Genomic DNA, 23,458 nt, shown 5'->3' with positions numbered 1-23,458 from the left:
GGGTGGTGATAAATAGCAAGTACTCAGGTGCGGTAAGTGGGATGCCCCAAGGATCTGTCCTGGGGCCATTTCTGTTTAATGTATTCATAAATTATATAGAGGTTGGTATAAAAAGCTCAATCTCAATATTTGCTAACAATACCAAGCTAATCCGGGCAATAACGTCTGTGCAGGATGTGGACACCTTACAAGAGACCGCTAGCGAGAGAACCTCTGGGGGAATCTAGGATGGAAAAGGATCTGAGGGTCCTAGGTGATGACAAGCTCAGCAATGGATTGCAATGCCAAGCTGCTGCAAACAAAGCCAACAGAATATTAGCAAGCATTAAAAATGGGCCATCTAGTTCTGAGAATAAGTCCTTAAGAAGGATTTGCTGGAACTGGAAAGAGTACAGGGAAATGCAACAAAACAAATAAAGGAATTAGAGGATCTCAGCTATGGGGAAAGACTACAAGCTTTGAACCTATTCTCCGGAGAAGAGAAGCTTGAGAGGGTATATGTGACCCTAGCATAGGGAAAAAACTTTTTCGTGAAAATTAGCTTAAAAAGACGCATGGCCTGTCACTGAAATTGGAAGAGAAGCAGTTTAACCATAATCTGCATAGTGGGTCCTTTACTGTCAGAGCAGGAAGGATGTGGAATTCTCTTCCACAAGCAGTAGTATCAGCAGGGAGCGTCTATAGTTTAGAAAAACTATTAGATGGGCATCTTAACAATCATGACATATATTGATATATGATTTATTAGTGATATACACACACCCACACAGGTTGAACTGGATGGACTAGTGTCTTTTTTCAGCCTTACTGACTACATCTAACAGGTGCAATAACTGTGATAACGAGCCTTTATATGTTCAATTTAGCCTTCTGATTACATTTAATTAAGTATTGTCAGGGTTATTTGGGGACGTTAAATTTAACAAATAGAAATGAAATGTCATATTTTGATCTACATAGAAATGAAGCAGTAGCATCCATTTTTGTCAGGTTTCTAAAAGGTTAAAATATCCTTTAACAAAAATTGCCTGTTCAGGAAATTTTCTTAAACAGGTTTACCCAAACAGGCTGTGTGGTCCTAAAGTAATAAATAGTCTGTTGACTTTCTTTAAGATAAGGTCTAAGACAATATACCAAGGTAATCCTGTTTGTGTGGGATCATAAAATTAGTCAGCATTTACTAAAATCCTTAGTTAAGTATTTTCTATGCTTAGACCTATGTAAAACTAAAAATTTACAAATATGTTATAATCTTATATGTAACATAATATTTATATGTTTCATATTTTGCTAACTTCTAACCTTACTGATTTGATGACTCATCTCTGTATGTCGAGAAGCTTCAGTAAACATTTGTAAATTGTAAGTCGTAGAAAGCATCATAAAATTTAGTTTGACCTTGCTAGACTTTAGAAAGTCTGAATTGTAAGCTCTGGGTCAATATAAGGTTTGAAGTTTATTTGTAGGCAAATATTGCTACAAACTGAAACTAAAGAGCAATGCAATACTGCCATTTTTGCTGACTACTACGGTAATTGAAGTCTTAGGTTTCAAAAGTAAAATCCTATATATATATAAATAAGATATATTAAATATTAGAATAGTGTTACCAAGATTAATTCTTTATTCAGATACCTGGTGGATTAAATGGACATTTAGTAGATCAAAGCATGGTTACATTTTTGTTGTGTTATAATAGTCTTAAATGGAGAAATCTTTATTTAATTTTAAAATACTGGTTGACCAAGAGGTGTCACCCTATGACATCACCAGTTAATGGTTAAGATGTTCTAGCCAATGATGATCATGTCACTCCCTCTGGGTTTAACTTATGGTAATTTTAATAATCCTTTGTTCTATACCATATAAAAGCCCAGATGAGAGAGACACATGACACATCACATTTTGCCCAATATACATCACACTTACAACATACACACTACCACAATCATGCATAGACTCATCTACACAGACGACTCCATTTCAATCTGCCATGTATCTGAACCTTTTAGGGACACCAAACGAAGCTCCTCCCTAATTGGCCACCATCTTGGAAATGCAGCCATCTTAAGGAACCTGGTAACTACTATTCTAAGCTAGCGGCCATTTTAAATATGGTAATTATGCCTTGCTAATTATTTGATTATTATTCAATATTGTTTATGTACTGCCTTAAATGTTTTACATTTCATACTTAAGGGGTAACGAAAGTACAATCCCAGCCGTATAAACCATATGTAGATTTTTCTCTAAAGAGATGATTTTTGCTTTTTATAATATTTTTATTAATATCAGATTAAGCACATTATTTGCGATTTTAAGTCTTCCGTTTTGCATGGCTTATTCTCACTTCATCTGCAGTGAAGTGATTATCAGGTTTTGCATTGCGCAGACAATTGTGGTCTGATTGTATAGTATACTTAAATATGGTTTCTACTACATATGGGGAAATGGTAATCTTGCTTTCGTTTCACTTTAACTTTGTTTCAGTTTCACTTTCATTATTGAGCTACAAATCACAGTGCATTCATTGTTTGAAGTTTGTATTTTTGTGAAGTTATATCTTTTTGGGTCATCTCAAGTTTGATCATTTATCGTGATTACATGTCTCGTGAATAAAACTTTTATATATTCCATACTGTAGACTGTTTTCACTAAGATTGGTATATGCTTTTAAAAAGAAATTATTCAATAAAAAGAACTCGCTACATATTGATTTATGGGATAAGTTGAGAATCTCCTACATCATAGATCTTTGCTTATTATTAACCATAAATAGACACTGTGATATTCAGAGCAGTATAAACATTCTGACATAATGGAGGCACAGCGAGATATTATTAATTATTATTAATTATTAATTCTGACAGTATAAATAAATGTTTTGGGTAAAAATATGTAATAGCATATTGAACATATTGCTCCTTGGCTCCATTACTACATTTCACGTGTCCTTGAAAATATAACATACAAAAAATGGAAGTTACTTGAGCAATACTTAGCAAGAGGGGCACACACCAAAAGCACAAACTGGCAACAAAAGTAATGTTGTTTTTATTTAAAAAAAAATAACACTTTTCAAATATATGTTTGACTAGTATGAAAATAAAAGGCATTTCAGTCTGATAACGAACCATTATGGACCACTTCCAGGTACAGTAGTTAGCAATTGTATCTCTTTGCAGTTACTTGTGTTTTATATTCAATTTTGGTGTTTTAAAATTCTTATTCACATGCAAACAGGGTGTATTTTCAGCATCACTAGGTATCAATTGCTGATTTATCCAGCATAAGGCAGCATAGACAGCTCCCTTAGGGCACCAAGATAGGGGGTGGTAAAATGCGTCTTCACTGTTTAAACAAAAATACTTGCCCCTGTCTTGGACACAAGCAGTAAACCCGGAGCACCGTCTTCCATATCCTGTGCATCAACAAATCCGTCCCTGGGAAACACTGGATATGGCTATAATGACCTGCTTGTTACTTGGTACTCATTCAGCAAAATTCAAGGCTCAAATCCCCTCAATGTTTTAGCTATACATTGCAAATGATGTACGCAACTCCCATCAGGGTAACCAAATTCACTATTCTGTAATCCTAGAGCAGCCCTGTATACATTGACTGATGGTCAGTCAATCACAGCCTTTTCAGCACAGATGAAACAGCCAAAGGGCAGTGTGGGGCTGTAAATGTTAGGTTGAGGGAGTTGGCCACGGCAAGATGGCACAGTGAAGAGCATGGTTAGCAGTGAGGGATTGCAAAGCGCAATGTGGGTAACTATTGGACCTCATATACTGCAGGGTGGGGTGCAGTGGTGTTGCCGATTAGAGAACTGCTTGTAAGCAGGATGTGTATTACTTAAAGCTTAAACTCTGGGGGGTGGAAGACATTTGCTTTTGCAGTGGTTCCCCTCCCCAACCTCCCAACCACTGACTGTATCTGGGGAATTATAGTTACAATATAGTTATAGTTGAAAAAAGACATCAGTTCATCCAGTTCAACCTATGATAATAATTAAGGTCTTACAGTATCTCCAGCCTGACCCTACAGTAATCTCCTATCTCTCCCTCCGGGCAAAAAGATGGTGCACTGCACCCCCACTCAATCATAGTTACATAGTTAGTAAGGTTGAAAAAAGACATCGGTCCATCCAGTTCAACCTATGATGCGTGTGTGTGTGTTTGCTTTTAACCGTACATTGTATACCCCTGTATGTTGTGGTCTTTAAGGTGTCCATCTAATAGTTTTTTGAAATTATCGATGCTCCCTGCTGATACGACTGCTTGTGGAAGAGAATTCCACATCCTTACTGCTCTTACAGTGAAGAACCCCTTACGCACTTTAAGGTTAAACCGCCTTTCCTCTAGTTTTAGTGAGTGGCCACGTGTCTTATTGTATCTCCTTTCTCTGAATAGTTTGTTCCTTATGCTCGGGTCACCAGTACAGTATTTGTACATTGATATCATATCCCCCCTCAATCGTCTTTTCTCCAGAGAGAAAAGGTTCAGTGCTTGTAGTCTTTCCTCATAGCTGATGTCCTCCATTCCCCTAATTATTTTTGTTGCCCTTCTCTGGACTTTCTCCAATTCCAGCACATCCTTCCTGAGGACCGGTGCCCAGAACTGGACAGCATACTCCAGATGTGGTCGGACCAGAGTCTTGTAGAGTGGGAGAATAATCTCTTTATTTCTGGAGTGAATCCCCTTTTTTATACATCCCAGTAATCTGTTGGCTTTGCTTGCGGCGGCTTGGCATTGCATGCCACTGCCAAGCTTGTTGTCTACCAGTACCCCCAAGTCCTTTTCCATCCTAGACTCACCCAGAGGTTCCCCCCCCTAGTGAGTAGCTTGCTTTCTGGTTTCTGGCCCCCAAGTGCATTACTTTACATTTTTCTACATTAAATCTCATTTGCCATGTAGTTGCCCACCCCGTTATTTTGTTCAGGTCTGCTTGCAAGGTTTCCACATCCTGCATAGAAGATATTGGCATGCCTAGTTTAGTATCATCTGCAAATACTGAGATTGTACTCGATATCCCCTCCTCTAGATCATTTATGAACAAATTAAACAGGATTGGTCCCAGGACAGAACCCTGGGGGACCCCACTTTCCACACCCGCCCAATCTGAGTAGTCCCCATTAATCACCACCCTCTGTACTCTCCCCTGGAGCCAGTTCTCTATCCAGGTACTCACCTTATGGTCCATACCTACCTTCCTTAGTTTGTACAGTAATCGTTTGTGGGGAACGGTGTCAAGGGCCTTTGCAAAGTCCAGATACACCACATCCACAGGCTTACCTTTATCTAGGTGGCTGCTCACTTCATCGTAGAAGGTTAATAGATTGGTTTGGCAAGAACGATTTTTCATGAATCCATGCTGATTACTACTTATAATACCGTTTTTATTACTAAAGTCTTGTATGTGGTCCCTTAACATCCCCTCCAAAATTTTGCGGACTACAGATGTTAGGCTGACCGGCCTATAGTTACCCGGGATATATCTCGGCCCCTTCTTAAATATTGGTACCACGTTGGCTTTTTTCCAATCAGCTGGCACCATACCCGTCCGTAAACTATCCTTAAAGATCAAGAATAATGGTCTGGCAATCACCTGGCTGAGCTCATTAAGAACCCTCGGGTGCAAGCCATCCGGTCCCGGGGATTTATTTATGTTAAGTTTCTCTAGTTTAGCTCTAAGTCTATCTTCTGTTAACCATGGCGGCACTTCCTGAGGTGTATTATCGGCCTTACAAGCTGGCTTCGTGTAGCCCCCCGATTCTTTTGTGAAGACTGAAGAGAAGAAATTATTTAACACTTCCGCCTTTTCTCTGTCCTCAGTGGCCATATTTCCTTTATCATCTTTTATGGGGCCAATGTGTTCTGGCCTCGCTTTCTTACTGTTTATATACTTAAAGAACTTCTTGGGGTTCTTTTTACTCTCCTCCGCTATATGTCTCTCGTGTTCTATTTTAGCCGCCCTGATTTCATCTTTACATTTCTTATTACACTCTTTGTAATGCTTAAATGCTGCCAATGACCCCTCAGTCTTGTATTTTTTGAAGACCTTTTCTTTAGCGCTAATATAAATTTTTATGTTGGAGTTTAGCCATCCAGGGTTTATTTTTGCTCTTTTAAATTTATTTCCCTTTGGAATGCACTGGCCAATCCCCTTGTTAAGTATGCTCTTGAAGCAGTCCCATTTTTCCTCCGTGTTCTTTGTTTCCAGGGTTCTATCCCAATTGATATTTTCTAGCAGCGAGCGCAGTTTAGGGAAATTGGCTCTTTTGAAATTCAGTGTCCTTATATTACCCCTCTGCTTCCTATTACTGTAATTAATACTGAAACTTATTGACCTATGGTCACTGTTTCCTAAGTTGTCCCGTATTTCTATATCCGTGATCAGGTCTGTATCGTTGGTAATCAGTAGGTCAAGTACCGCATTGTTTCTTGTCGGTGCATTCACCATCTGACCCATAAAATTGTCCTGCAAAACATTTAGGAACTGCCTAGCCTTGGCTGAGTGTGCGGTTCCTTCTGCCCAGTCTATATCTGGATAATTAAAGTCCCCCATTATAATGACATTTCCCATCCTTGCTGCCAATCCTATCTGTAAAAGGAGGGCCGCCTCACCCTCCTCCCTCTGGTTGGGGGGCCTATAGCATACGCCCAATATTAACTTCCCCGCCGTGCCATCCCTTTGAAGCTCTACCCATAGGGATTCTGCCTCATCCATAGCTCCATTATTAATATCATCCCTCATATTTACCAGTATACTGTTCTTAATATACAGACATACCCCTCCCCCTTTTTTACCCTCTCTATCTCTGCGATAAAGGGAATACCCCTGAATGGTCACCATCCAATCATGAGAGCTGTCAAACCAAGTCTCAGTTATCCCCACAAAATCTAAGTCCTCCTCAAACATCAGCAGCTCCAGTTCTCCCATCTTGTTGGCCAGGCTTCTGGCATTGGTATACAAACCTCTTAATTTTGATCGGTTACATTTATCCTCATTTGATGTTTTTAGGCTGCTCTCTTGATTTTTCCCCATACCCACCCTGGGTATAGGAGCTCCGAACACCCTACCGCTAATGCCCCCATTTCTGCCCTCTGAAACTTGCTTTCCACTGGCTAATTCTACATCTGTACCCTCCCCCCCATTCCCTAGTTTAAAAGCCCCTCTAACTTTTTGGCCATCCTCGCACCCACTACGGCTGCACCCACCCCAATCAAATCAATGTAGATTGCTGTCTGATTAAAGAAGATTCTTCCTATGCTTTCCCTCAAAGCAATCACATGCCTGACCCTACAGTAATCTCCTATCTCTCCCTCAGCAGCATTAGGAACCTCTCCCTAGTATAGTTATAGCAGAGTGACACGCGGCGCTATGTGACTCCAGCTTATATAGACTCTGGGACACATGCTGCACTGGCCAATCACAGCCATGCCATTAGTAGGCACGGCTGTGATGGCTTCTAGGGCACACTAGTTAAACGCTTGCTGATTGGCTGCATTGCACCTGTTGAAACTGCGCCATTAAAACTGCGCTAAAACATCAAATAACGTTACCGAACAACAGACAGTACCCGAACATACAGTGAAATGTTCGGGTTCGGGTCCGGGTACCGAATACCCAAAAGTCCGGTACGAACCCCGAACAATACAGTCCGGGTTCACTCAACCCTATTAGTAACTTGACCATGTGTAAGGAACTGAAGTCTTCTTGCCGTGCACCCAATGACTCTCCTGAAAAAACTAGAAGGGACTACTTCCCAGTTTCACTGGAAACTGGATACCACTTTAAAATTGAACTTTGGAGATAGATGTAGTATCACTATTTCTGGTAAAAAAAATAGACACAAAAGGGCCCTTGCACGAAAGTGTTGCAATCTTCAACATCCTTCTGTCAGAAGAACTAGTTTTTTTGTGAGGAACTTCAATGTAAATTAAATGAAACCATTGGAGAAACAGATGCCGGCACCAGTGCTTTCAGATCTAAACCTAAGCCCCACAGAACAAGGATTTCCTTCAAGGTCAGACCAACCTCTTGCACTGACTGTAAAATGTCCAGGATATTGGCTATAGCAAGGGACACGGGAGAGAAATCTTTTTACTGAGCAAACAAAACACACTTCTTTCATGTCTTATCATATGTAGCGCCCATGGATAATCTTTTGATCTTTACCAAGGTCTGGACAGCCTCGGATGGGAATCCCTGCACCTTTAGTTCTGTTCACACCTGAGCTTTTTTTTCAGCTCGTAAAATGCTCATCTCTGAAGTCTCAAAACGTCCAACAACCAAAATCCTATTCATTTCAATGGCCCCTGTTCATATATAAAGTAAAACGCCTGAAGCCCAAAAAGTACATGAGCTTCTTATTAGCAGATTACATGTGTTTTGTTAGATGTCAATGCCTGCCTCCAAACACCTGCAAAAAAACACCTAAAAAAGCACCAGAAAAATGCCCCAAAAATGCCCCAAAAAACGTCTGAAAAACAATACGCTCAAATGTGAATGGAGGCTTAGTCTGGCCTATTCCATAGCCAGGCTATTAAAGTAGTCTCATTGGAATGGGGTGCTGTCACTGACCTTTCCATAAAAGATATAATTTGACCAGAAATGGGTTTGGTGGTGCTGATGACATCTGGGGGAGCAGTGAAAGCCAAGGCCCTCTCGGTAGGTGGAAAGAACCTGTATGGCATGTCCAAATTTTCAGAAGCACCTTTATATTCAAGGACACCAGAGATAGACAAAGATCAAATGGAAAATTTGATGGCACTGTAAACCTATCTTGTATGATGGAGTCTTTGCATTGGTATCCTGTTGCAGATATCAGAAGCTGCGTGTTCAATAGAGTCCCCCTGAGAACTACTGCTGGAAAGCCTCATTGGGCCAATATTGGTTTAGGGGAATGGTTGAAAAATATTCTGCCTAACTGAATCAATAGTTGATTTTGCTTTCCTGGCAAGAAGACCAATGTTAACTGGCTGTAAGTGGCTCTCTGCCCTGTGAAAAGTTTATTTTGCAGGATGTAACAGGAAAAGGCTTCTGGTGTCCCCTTGGCAGGCAATGTAGGCTACTGCTGTCAATCAACTTCACTCAGGCCCCTTAGAAGAAGATTCTGAAAGGCTTGCAATTCTAGAAAAGGCTTCCTTCCATTCAAGATAATTGGGTAGTCTGCATTCCACTGTGCTTCAATGGCCTTGCACTCGTTTCTTCAGATTGTAGACACCCCAACCCCAGAGACTGGGATCTGCCATAAGAATCATCCTATCTCCTTGGCTGAGAGGAATGACCCAAAAGAAGCACAGTGGTAAAGTCCAAAATTCAAGTTCTTGCTGAATTTGTATAGGCATGAAGATTTCCTGATTCATAGACAGCCCAGCATATAGACTAAAGATGGCGAATTGAAACACCCTCATGTGCAACCTGGCCCACGGTACCACCACTGCCAACAAGATCTTCAAAAGATTCCTGGGGCTGTGCCAATTCTTTAAAATGCAGACACCTGAACTGGAAGTGACCTCTAGCCACCGCATATCTCACATGCCTCTGGTGCTCGATATTGATCGGTAAATAGAAGCATAAGTCGGCAGGTCGATTGACACTAACTGGTCCACCAGCTGAACTATCCCTGTGACTGTCTGCATGGACTCCATCTTGAACCTCTTGGTATGTATTTACACATTTGATTCCTTCAAACTGAAACAGGCCAGAAGCTCCTGCCTTAGGTACTAGAAAAACTAGAGAGAAAAGCCCCCTGATGATTCTATGTTTCTGGCATCACTGGCATGATAGCCTTGTAGCAGTGTAAATTCTTAAACGTAATCTTGCAAACATTTTCTTTTCTGAGATCTGTTGGTCATATATAATTCAGTGGTCAACTTTGGAATTCTCCATTGTACTCCCACCTAACCGTCTTCTGGACCCACTAGGCTTTGATGATTGTCGTCCAAACCCTCCAGAAGGAGGCTACAATCATCAACTTCACTCAGGCCTTCTGGCCCCAACTGAAAGAGACTATTTGGGCGCATCTTCAAAAGACTTTCTAGCCATCTTAGCAACATTCTCTGGACTTTATTTAATGTAAAAAGTAACTCTGAGGCACCTCCACTGTGATTTGTTAAATCTGCAGCCTAACCTATAAGATTTGGCATCCTGCACCCTTCTAAAGTTCAATAGGCTTGAGTGAAAAATGGCTAGCGTAACCACAACGCTCTTATGGCTGTGACAGAGTTTGCCAGCGTTTGTACTAGGTCCTTTAAAGCATCCACCAAAAAACTCAGCTGCCAGTTTTTAACACCTCCAGAAACGGTGCCAAATCTTCCAGTTTCCAGTCTTGAATGTAATGCCATTTCTACACAGTTTAGATATCAAGTTAACACTGTTGCTGTTTGACAGGCAAAAGCTAGATCCCCACAATTTCAGGGTTCCAGATGTGTTTCTGCATGAGTGTTTTTCATGCATTCCAATGCATTTTGCCACTTTCCAGATGTGTTCCATACAGAAACAATGTTACAGTGCCTTGCAAAAGTATTCGGCCCCCTTGAACTTTGCGATCTTTTGCCACATTTCAGGCTTCAAACATAAAGATATAAAACTGTAATTTTTTGTGAAGAATCAACAACAAGTGGGACACAATCATGAAGTGAAACGAAATTTATTGGATATTTCAAACTTTGTTAACAAATAAAAAACTGAAAAATTGGGCGTGCAAAATTATTCAGCCCCTTTACTTTCAGTGCAGCAAACTCTCTCCAGAAGTTCAGTGAGGATCTCTGAATGATCCAATGTTGACCTAAATGACTAATGATGATAAATAGAATCCACCTGTGTGTAATCAAGTCTCCGTATAAATGCACCTGCACTGTGATAGTCTCAGAGGTCCGTTTAAAGCACAGAGAACATCATGAAGAACAAGGAACACACCAGGCAGGTCCAAGATACTGTTGTGGAGAAGTTTAACCACTTTAATACAGGGCACTTCCCTCCCTTCCTGCCCAGGCCAATTTTTCCCTTTTAGCGCTGTTGCAATTTGAATGACAATTGCGCGGTCATGCAACACTGTACCTACACCAAATTTATGTCATTTTCCCCCCACAAATAGAGCTTTCTTTTGGTGGTTTTTGTTTACCTGTGCGATTTTTACTTTTTGCTAAACAAATAAAAAAAGACCGAAAAGTTTGAAAAAAAAAAAAGTTTTTTTGTTTATGTTATACAATTTTGTAAATAAATAAGTTTTTTCCTGCACTGATGAGCACTGATGAGACTGCACTGACAGGCACTGATGAGGAGGCACTGATGGGGTGGCACTGATGGGGTGGCACTGATGGGGTGGCACTGATAGGCGGCACTGATAGGCGGCACTGATATGCGGCACTGATAGGCACTGATATGCGGCACTGATAGGTAGCACAGATATGCAGAATTGGTGGGCACTGATAGGCGGCACTGCTGGGCACTGATAGGCGGCATTGATGGACACTGATAGGTGGCACTGATGGGCACTGATAGGTGGCACTGACGGGCACTAATGGGCACTGATAGGCGGCACTGGTGGGCACTGATGGGCACTGATGGGTGGCACTGACGGGTGGCACTGATGGGCACTGATGGGCACTGATAGGCGGCACTGGTGGGCAATAATGGGCACTGGTGGGCGACACTAAAGGATAGCAATGATGGGCACTTGTGGGCAGCACTGATAGGGAGGACACTGGTGGGCATCACTGATGGGGAGGGCAATGGGGGGCTCCCTGAGCCCTGATTGCCATCCCTGGTGGCCATAGTGGGCATCCCTGGGGTCATAGTGGGCATCCCTGGGGTCATAGTGGGCATCCATGGGGTCATAGTGGGCATCCCTGGTGGATCTAGTGGCATCCCCCCCCCGAGGGTCTGCACTGGTAATCAATGATCTGATTACCAGTACTGACCCCCCCCCCTGTCAGGGGAGCCGCCGATCGGCGCTCCTTTGCTTGTGCCTGTCAGGCACGATCTAAGGAAAGCCGATCAACGGCTGTTCCTATTTACTATGTGACCAGCCGTGATTGGACACGGCTGATCACATGGTAAAGAGCCTGCGTCAGAGGCTCTTTACCGAGATCGGAGATGCAGGGTGTCAGGCTGACACCTCGCATCACCGATCGCCGCTCTGCGTGCCCCCGGGGGGCGCCCAGAGCTGTGTTATCCTGCCGCCATCATATGACGTCCGGTCAGGATAACACAACCACATTCCCGCCGTCAATCTGTAATAGGGCGGGCGGGAAGTGTTTAAAGCCGGATTTGGATACAAAAAGATTTCCCAAGCTTTAAACATCCCAAGGAGCACTGTGCAAGCGATAATATTGAAATGGAAGGAGTATCAGACCACTGCAAATCTACAAAGACCTGGCCATCCCTCTAAACTTTCAGCTCAAGGAGAAGACTGATCAGAGATGCAGCCAAGCGGCCCATGATCACTCTGGATGAACTGCAGAGAACTACAGCTGAGGTGGGAGACTCTGTCCATAGGACAACAATCAGTCGTATACTGCACAAATCTGGCCTTTATGGAAGAGTGGCAAGAAGAAAGCAATTTCTTAAAGATATCCATAAAAAGTGTCATTTAAAGTTTGCCACAAGCCACCTGGGAGACACACCAAACATGTGGAAGAAGGCGCTCTGGTCAGATGAAACCAAAATCTAACTTTTTGGCAACAATGCAAAACGTTATGTTTGGCGTAAAAGCAACACAGCTCATCGCCCTGAACACACCATCCCCACTGTCAAACATGGTGGTGGCAGCATCATGGTTTGGGCATGCTTTTCTTCAGCAGGGACAGGGAAGATGGTTAAAATTGATGGGAAGATGGATGGAAGAAAACCTGATGGAGTCTGCAAAAGACCTGAGACTGGGACGGAGATTTGTCTTCCAACAAGACAATGATCCAAAACATAAAGCAAAATCTACAATGGAATGGTTCACAAATAAACATATCCAGGTGTTAGAATGGCCAAGTCAAAGTCCAGACCTGAATCCAATCGAGAATCTGTGGAAAGAACTGAAAACTGCTGTTCACAAACGCTCTTCATCCAACCTCACTGAGCTCGAGCTGTTTTGCAAGGAGGAATGGGCAAAAATTTCAGTCTCTCGATGCAAAACTGATAGAGACATACTCCAAGCGACTTACAGCTGTAATCGCAGCAAAAGGTGGCGCTACAAAGTATTAATTTAAGGGGGCTGAATCATTTTGCACGCCCAATTTTTCAGTTTTTTATTTTTTAACAAAGTTTGAAATATCCAATAAATTTTGTTCCACTTCATTATTGTGTCCCACTTGTTGATTCTTCACAAAAAATTATGGTTTTATATCTTTATGTTTGAAGCCTGAAATGTGGCAAAAGGTCGCAAAGTTCAAGGGGGCCGAATACTTTCGCAAGGCACTGTACATTCTACTTTGTTGACTGCACTAGAATGCACTGCACTGGTGTGAACTAGGTAATTTGAATCCAACTTAAACACTGTCAATGCGTTCTTGATGCAGAATAAAAATGTACTGGTCTGCATCTGGTGTGAACGAGTTCACTTTTCCATCCATAGGATCTTTAACAATTTCTCAATCTCTCTTTGGGATTATTAAAGTATTCTGTATTCTGTAGAGAAAACAGATGCACCAGACGCTAGTGGGCAGCATCTACCCCTGGAAGTACAGTGCATAAACATGCATCAGCCATCTTATTTGGATAAAGCTTAGTGAACCTGTTACTGTAAACTGGTCTTCTAATGAGGGATCTGCCATTCTTCATTAACGAGCGCTTTATGCTGTGTCATTTTGGGAAAAGAAGGCCTTTGGAAATATCTGCATGCTTTTTGCAGTGGTGGGGCATCTGGCCCTCGGTACTAAAGGAGCCAATGATCATCCATCCTTTAACTGTTATGCTATTTTTTGGGTTGCTTGTGGCATGGATGTTTTTCAGCATACTTTCTGCTATAGACTCCTCAATAGGGCTTAGAATTTTGCACATCCACATCCTTGTGAAGCAATCTGTTCAATTTCATTTCCCTGCCACTGCAGACTGCATGCAAGCCCAAAATGTGTTCCGTGAGAATTACCTACCCGTGAGAAAAACCTACCCTCGTCACTTCCGGTTCACGGCAGTCTGTGTAACGCGAGCAGTTACATTAAAACAGCTGTGCTGCACTATGAGTCATCTCCGCTCCTGTCCCGGTCACTTCCCTGCTCTCGGCTACTAAATATAAAAGCGGCGGCGGCTGTATGAAAAGATAAATCACGGAGCCGCCAGCCGCTTTTATATTTACTAGCCAAGATCAGGGAAGTGACCGGGACAGGAGCGGAGATGACTCATAGTACAGCACAGCTATTTTATGCCACCGCTGCGTCGGTAGGTTTTTTTAACGGACACCGAGATCGTTTCAGACTAGTGCGCATGCGCACTAGTCTGATCCTCAGCTACTCCATTAGGTATCCGGGGCTGTGAGCATGCGCACTGCTGCGCTGCTCAGCTGTTCCTGGCCGGAAGTGACGAGGGGTAGGTTTTTCTCACGGGGTAGGTAATTCTCACGTTACAAAATGCCCCCTGTTTCCTATCTTGCTAACATAAACTCATGTGAGCCAGTGCCACATGAGGTGCTTGGGGAGCATGAAAGCTGCCCTGCGGAGGACTCCGTGGGATGAGGATTGTCCTGGGCAGGCGAAGTGGATCGTTGGCGGGTCTTGTGTTTTTTTGGAGCATTTGTGTTCAGGGTTCCTAGTCCTAAAATAATGCAAAACATCATAATTTGCAGTCCTTGAGCACTCTTTTAAAAACATGTCCCACGTTGCCCCCTCCTACCTTTGCTAGTCTTCTGTGCCATTAACAGGTGTGGCAAGCTCATATTTGCACAAAATATATAGAAAAAATCATATTACCTCTCACCAAAAAACAGGTACATTGTCTCTTTAAGACTCATCTGCCTTCATCCACTTACTTCAGAAGCAGCAGCGGGTGAGCCCATGCAACACAGCAGTCAGAATCTGAGACAAAACCAGTCAGACGGTCCAATCTCCAGGAACACACTGCACAGCAGGGAGCAACAGCAACAAGTCTTTACCTGGCAGGAATGCAGAGAGAGAGAGGTAGAGAAGCCCTTTCCTCTGCAGAACTCCAAGACTGTTTACGCCATTGCTTGGTGCCTGGAGGATACCATCCCATGCTACCTATCTCCCTGCACCCTGTAACATCATCCACAGCCATTTAGACTAAAAATAAAGTCGGTAGCGCAGTGCGGTATGCTGCATACACAAGACCTTCTGGGTCTTCCAACTCCATGAGAGGCTGAACATGGAAGGGTAGGTTTGGCAGGGGAAGATATACTTTCAGCAAACAAAGTACTTACCAGCTGCAATCAACAGGTGGCCTGGAGCATGACCAAAAAAGAAGAACAATTCAGTTGGGGAAGGGGCTGTCTTTTATTTAGCTAGGAAGAGGTGGTCCTGTGGGCTCCAGATGAGATGTTAACCCATTGAGTGCTGACATGAGGTTGGCCAGGAAAGTTTGTTTTTTCTACGTCACTATATTTGTATTATTCACTGATCCTGCCAGTAGAGGTTTCGTACATACATGTTTTTTTGTATGTTATATTGCCATTATATTGCCATTGTCATGCCCTCTGTCCGTAAAATAAAACATTGTGTTTTTCTTGTCTAATAAAACCTTTTTTTTTATATTGTAAATTTGCTGACAATAATGTTATAACTATTTATAGACTATATAAACTATACTATTCATTGAACAGTAAATGAAAATGGTAAATTGTATAAGTCTTCAATATAATGAAATTATGAATTTATAATATAAATTTGTTGTTTAATCACTAAGAAGGTCACCTTTTTTATTTACTCTATTAAATATTGACAGAACTTTTGATTGTAAGTAATTATTCTGAGAAGTATACATTGTGTAAACTAAAGCCAGGAAAGTAATTTGCTTTTTAAATTATTAGTGATTATATACAGTACATTAACTCTCCTAAGCAACCAAATGTGGTAGTTCTAAATGTCCAAGGAGTCCAATGCTGAATACAGTAAGAAGATAAAGCAAATTTCATCCTAGAAGATAATACATTTACAGCTTATACATCAAAATAATACATTTTACTTACATGGGTAGATGAAAGGTAAATATTTAAAAATCCATACAAAATTTCATTTCAGACATAGTAATCATTTGAAACATTTATTTCTACATTCCTTGACAAAAATCATTTGATTGTCCAAGAAAAGCATGTTTTAAATTTCTTAGTTGCTATATTCATTTTTAAATCCTATTTAAATGCAGTTATATCTTGCAACAGTGTGAATGTCTGGTCAGGCATAGAAACTAAGTTGGGGATCATTTTTAATAAATTAATATTATCAAAAGGACAAGTATTCCACACAGATTGCAACCAATAGGGTATAACCCATGTATTTTTATTTATAATAATAATAACAAATTCAAAACTCTTGGCAAGATAAACTGTATACAAGCTTTTAGAAGACCCTACAGTTTTTTTTTTTCATCAGACCTACTAAAGAAACAATAACAAACCATTTTGAACCTAAAATCAATCTAAGAGAACAACATTGTCATATATTACAGCTTACCAGTTTTTTTTTTTTTTCAGAATAAGTACATCTTTTACAATTACAGAAAAATACAGTACCAGTTGATCCTGAAAGATGTCACATGTGTGTAAATTCCTGTGTGATGTAGGGGAAATGAATGGGGCTTGGAGCATAGAAATTTGCTTGGTGCGCGGAGAACTTGCATATATTTTACGCGCCAAGCACCATTAATCTCTTGTACTGAGAAGTGCAATGTACAGCTCTTTTGTACAAAGAAATCCTAGCGCGCTGGGTGACAAAAAAGAGAAAACAGGCAAAAAGCTGTGTCACATTCGATGTCAATAGAAGCAGTCCTCCTCCAACTCAGGACACTTTTTTATTTATGCTCAGGCAAAAAGGGGTTTTTAGGGAGGAGGTGGCGTCAACACAACCAATCACAGACATGTATATTTTCAAAAGTACAATAGAAATGGGATTGTATGTAAATTAACCAACTGGGCTGTGTGCAAGAGTTTCCAGCCATTGGGTGCAAGGAGAAACCACCATGCACTGTTGCTAACAATGGAACCCACGTATAGGAAAATGGCTGCCACACACTATACAATGGAACTAGCATGTATTCTTATGAATGCGGCCATGCCAGTACATACGCAAGCACTCCCGTTATAACCTGTTATAGTGAATCCTATATAATATAGTTCATAAAAACCATATTTGATAGTGAATATGCTACTGTTCCATAAAATGAGACTATATCTGCAAAGGAAATAGCAGCAGAGTTTTAGTCATGCGGATCGAGCATAACAGAAAGCTACCAGCCATTCTTCCAGAAAAAGGGCAGATACTTATCAAAATGATAATAATTCCACATCACAAACATTCTCCACCAGTGAATACCAGGGACCCAGCTGGCTCATATATATCTGCGCGGCAGAGTTTGCATCACAGTGACATAGATCAGGACCAGCGTTAGCTCGTTTTCTAGCCTCTCAGAGCGCCTGCCGTTCGGGAGATCAGGCGAGTGGTATGCAGGCTCCATTTAATGGAAGGTTTCCACAACCACAGGTCTTTCCTCAATGCTAGGTAAAGCCATATCTGCTGTACATAGCGATTACCGGTAAACTGACACTAGGAGACATACTGGAAATTAAAAAAAAACACTTCCTGAAAAATGTCCACACAAATATTAATAAAATTTCCACAACAGCCCCTCCTCTTTGTCATATGCTCCCATGTGTCCCTCAATGAATCTTGATATTCTTTTTCCAGATAAACAGAACAGCTCTTCTCATACATAAAAACAATCCGTTTAAAAAAGTTAAAAAGAAAGATAACGGGTCAAAAGGAAACTAATTTTGACACTTAGGTTCCTTTCTTCAGGAGGTGACTTTAGAAGGAGGATATGAGATGATGGCACGCGTTAATCGTCAGTCGGGATGGGATCCATGACATCTGATGCAGGGGTGGTAGGGTTTCGGGCGTCGTGTTTCAGCGATAAGGATGTGGACATCTGCTCGGGCTTGGGTGACTCAGTCGACCAGACAACAGGATAATTTCCCCATGGCATATAGGAAGAATAGAAACAAAAACAACATAAGTATATATATACTCCTATTTCCTTCAACCAAGATCCAATGGAGAACAAGAAATCCCCAAAACCTCCCAAAGCCTTAAAAGGATTTCAACCCTCGCTAGCCATAGCTCTGGCTCTGCCTTGCAGTAAAGTTACCTTATCCATATGGGTCTTGACCTTATCACTGATGTCTGTTATCCAGGTACAACAGTCTTCCCCTATGAATTCACAGAAGTCCCCCTTGGAAGCTAAAAGATAGTCTATAGCCATTTTCACCTGCAGTACTAAAGTCTTCATTTGTTTTTGCTCTTGAGAAATTTCCCTTACAGCTTCAATGGTTTCATTAAACATCGCATCCACAATGGACGAGAAATCAACCGTTTCATCAGCTTTATCCCCCACCCAGTCCAAGCTGAGAAACATGCCCATTAGTAATGGACGAGCATCGACCGGGCGGTTCGCGAACATTACCCACAAACTTTCTCAAATGTTTGCGAACCGCAAGTTCGCGGCGGGCCCCATTGACTTTAATGGGAGGGGAACTTTAAAATCCTTTAGGTCATATTTGCAGCCACAAAATACTTACTAGCTATGCACAAATAGTCCCACCATATGGACACTGTCATAACAGAAGTATTGCTATTGGAAAAGTTGCCCTAAAAATGTATTATTTTTTTTTACAGCAAAAAAAAATTTTTTTTTCCTAAATCAGCCAGAACTGACAGCAGCCGGTAAATACATGTCAAATACATATAGGGTCCATTCACACATCTGTAAAATGGGTCCGCATCCCTTCCACAATTGGGCGGAATGTTTACAGACCCATTGATTTTCAATTCCAGAAAAAATTAGGCATTCACAGGATAAAGAAGTAAGTGTCGGCCAGTATTGGCCCCAAAAATTATCCCACATGGGTTTACCTGACAGCTAAGAACGTTGTATTCTGTAGCTGAAGGTACATTAGGCATTCACAGGATACAGAAGAAAGCATTGGCCATTCCAGGCACCAAACATTAGCCCACATGGGTTTACCTGACAGCTAAGAATGTTGTATTCTGTTGCTGAAGGTACATTAGGCCTTCACAGGATACAGAAGTAAGTGTCGGCCAGTGTTGGCCCCAAAAATTAGCCAACATGGGATTACCTGACAGCTAAGAACGTTGTATTCTGCGGCTGAAGGTACATTAGGCATTCACAGGATACAGAAGAAAGCATTGGCCATTCCAGGCACCAAACATTAGCCCACATGGGTTTACCTGACAGCTAAGAATGTTGTATTCTGTTGCTGAAGGTACATTAAGCCTTCACAGGATACAGAAGTAAGTGTCGGCCAGTGTTGGCCCCAAAAATTAGCCAACATGGGATTACCTGACAGCTAAGAACGTTGTATTCTGCGGCTGAAGGTACATTAGGCATTCACAGGATACAGAAGTAAGTGTCGGCCAGTACAGGCCCCAAAAAAGTAGCCCACATGCGTTTACCTGACAGCTAAGAACGTTGTATTCTGTGGCTGGAGGTACTTTAGGCATTGACAGAAAAAATAATTGTCGGCCATGAAAGGCCCCAAAAATTACGCATTCAATGGACATGAAATGCCTTTTTATGCCGCTGTATTTACCGAAGACAAGGACCATGAATTGTTGTGGGTGGATGGCGGTCTGGCAGATATTTGTGGCCTGTCATCAGGAATTGTAATCAAACATGGTCTACTGGTCACGTGTGTTGAATTCCTCTGAGATCCATGCCTCATTCATTTTTATAAATGTGAGGTAGTCTACACTGTCATGAGCTAGGCCAGTGTGCTTATCGGCCCCTGCTGCACTGAACGTCCTTTCGGACAGGACACTGGATGGGGGCAAGCCAACAGTTCCATTGCAAATTGTGCAAGCTCTGGCCAGAGGTCAAGCCTGCCCACCCAGTAGTCCAGGGGTTCATCACTCCTCAGAGCCTCCACATGGGCCGTTAACTCGATTTAGTCAGACACCTGTCGATGGGTCAGCTGGAAGAATGATTTCATATCTGAAGTGACCAACACATCTTCAAACTGCCCTCTTCTTGCAGGCACTGTTGAATTGCTACCCGCAACTATTTCTCTGTGAGTGGAAATTTCTCTGCCAGCGCACGCAAAAGCAGAATGCAGCATTTCTCGCAGCAAGGCCTGGAAGTGTTGCATTCTGACCGCCCTCTGTGATGGAGGTAACATTTCCGCCATTTTTTGTTTGTACCGGGGGTCTAAGTACGTTGCCACACAGTACTGGTCCTTGCCCTTTATGCTTTTTATACGGGGGTCCCCCTTAAAACACTGGAGCATGAAGGCCCCATTTGCACTAAACTGGAAGCGGTGTAGTGGCCTGGCTCAAGCTCATCATCCAGGATAATCTCGTCCTCGTTCTCCTCCCCCCCATCCACGGACAACACCAGGGATCCCAGAAAGGTTTAAAGCATGCTCTTCTTGCTCCTCCTCATCCGCCCCGTGGGGCAGGTTGTGTCGCCGCTGAATATCAGCAAGGCGAGCCATGGCTGTGTAAGATCTTCTGAAATGGCCTGAGATTTTCCTGGCCTGCCGCAAGACATCCTGGTACCCAGGGTAGTTGGCAACGAATCGCTGCACGACCAAGTTCAGGACGTGTGCCATGCATGGCATGTGTGTAATTTTGCCCTGTTTCAGCGCGCTCAGCAGATTGGCACCGTTGTCGCACACCACTTTACCAACTGTCAAATTGAGCGGTGTCAGCACCTGATCTGCCTGTGAACGCAAAGCTGAAAGGAGTGCAGGACCAGTGTGGCTATTGGCTTCCAGGCACAACAGACACAGCACAGCATGGCAACGTCTCACCTGGCATGTGGAATAGGTTCTGGGGATCTTGGGCGGCACAGCGGAAGAGACGCTAGCAGCGGAAAAGGAGGAGTGAGCTGAGGAGGAGAGGGAGGATGAAGTAGGAGGAGGAGGAGGAGAAGAAGAGGCAGGCCTGCATGCAATCCGTGGCGATAAAACCAAATCTACACAGGTGCCACGGGTTACATGCTTGATGGCCGTCAGAAGGTTCATCCAGTGGGCAGTAAAAGTGATATGGATGTGGGTGGTGTCATGGCGCTCTCTAATGTCCTTAGGTGGTACAAGGGGGGTAGATGAAAAAGAGGAGGGGGTGTGGGACAGCGAAGAGGGGGGATCCAATGGGTGATGGAGGGGGGCTAAGTTCGGCGGCAGCCAACTGGAGCGAGGAGAGGCTCTGAGAAGTAGAAGACAGGAGAGAGCGGCGCCGGCTTAGTGTAGCATAATTTTATTCAAGGTTGAACACCCCCAAGTCAGATTCAATTAAACCAGCATGACAATGTAAAAGAGTAACAGAGTATAAAAGTACATCATAACCATTAATGACTGACGCGTTTCGTGGACTGAATTTTCCACTTCTTCAAGAGTAGGTATATGATCGATATCTATAAAAAATGTGTATAGGAAACATTGTGTTATATGATGGTAAAAAGACTGGGAGGGGGGGGGAAGGGGGAAAAGGGGAAATGATCCCCGCATTCCCACAAACTTACACAGTGAGACTGGCGGTGAAGCAAAACTGGAGGCGGAGGCAGAGACCTACTCTTGAAGAAGTGGAAAATTCAGTCCACGAAACGCGTCAGTCATTAATGGTTATGATGTACTTTTATACTCTGTTACTCTTTTACATTGTCATTTTGGTTTAATTGAATCTGACTTGGGGGTGTTCAACCTTGCCATTGAATTTTATACCATGTATTTATGATGTTTGTATCTACATATCATGCTGTCACATGTAATATTGTGCACATCAATAAATGTAATTACTTTGTTCCATCAGTCTGGTCAAATTATGTCTCTCATCTAAAGTCCCAACTTTTTTGCTATTGTCAATTGATATTAGGGATGGAGACGCACGGCAAATCCCACCGTGCGCCTCATTTAAAGTCCCGCCCTTCCCCCTCCTCTCTTACCGAATCAGGGATGGAGAGACATAACATTGACAGACAGGGTTATATAACATTGTGTCACTGTGCACTGACCGTATATAGTGGCTTATATCCCTTAGCCCAATACGCTGTGTCAGTACAGATTCCCTCCGGACCAGTTGGGGGTTTCTTTGCACTCCTAACACATATATGAACCTGATATATTTTTCATACTCCATGTATATGCCACTTCTGTACATACATTGTATCAATTGGCGACTGGTTCACCAGTCTTTACTTTTTGCTGCACAGCATCTCTGGCGGTGCCTGCTGGTGGGCGGGGACGTTTCCTACTGTCCTCCTCGGGAGCTGCGATGTGCGGCGGCCTCCCCCCCGCTCTCCCTACGCCTGTTCGGGCGCGGGGGGGCGGGTGGGCGGTACCGCCGCACATCGGCGCCACGCCCTGCGCCGACGTGTGACGTCATTCTGGCGCCAACACGCCGACGGCTGTTTCTCCACCTCAGTGCATTTAGAGGCAGTCCGGTGGATGGCTTGGCAATCTGCCTGCCGTTCCCGCGGGTCCTCATGTATGCACTGACGTGACGCTGGGAGCCCTAGTGTCGGTGGCCAACGGCGAAGTCAGAGCACACTCTCTGCTCTTTATGGTATCTCTTCATTCGGTAATTCACATTTTCACCTCTCTATTTTTCACAGGCTCACGGCTTTTTACTTTATCCAACATTTCACAGTATCAGCACAATCACCACTCGGTTTCAATTCATTCAACCTGGTCACTGGTTTATTTCACCTTCTCACTGCTATACTATATCACCATCTCTTTACTTACTTGACTGTGTTTTTTACCCACGCTTTCTTAGTCTATACCCCTACTCAATAATTCCTATACAATAATATGCAAGTTAATATGAAGTCTTTATATACCTTACTCAACAATTTTTATATAATAATATGCAAGTTAGTATGAAGTCTTTCTATACAATCTATATAATATATACTCTCACATATCCTCCTTTACTCATTCCATATAGATACTTCTATACAATCATTTATTATATACTCAGTAATCACTTCCTTTTACTCATTCCATATAGATACGGTATTTACGTGATTACAAGCATCAATCTCATCACTTTCATCTATATTTCCCTTGTGTGCGGCGTCCTTCGCCCTGTCCATGGACCTTATGCTCCCTCAGCTCCCGTGGGAGGCGTTTGGGTCTCTGCCTCCGCCTCCAGTTTTGCTTCACCGCCAGTCTCACTGTGTAAGTTTGTGGGAATGCGGGGATCATTTCCCCTTTTCCCCCTTCCCCCCCCCTCCCAGTCTTTTTACCATCATATAACACAATGTTTCCTATACA

Source organism: Pelophylax lessonae (assembly GCF_965119305.1).
Source record: "Pelophylax lessonae genome assembly, chromosome: 5".
In the NCBI taxonomy this organism is placed as follows: domain Eukaryota; kingdom Metazoa; phylum Chordata; class Amphibia; order Anura; family Ranidae; genus Pelophylax; species Pelophylax lessonae.
The sequence above is the reverse complement of the archived record's forward strand: the minus strand, read 5'-3'. Positions refer to the sequence as shown.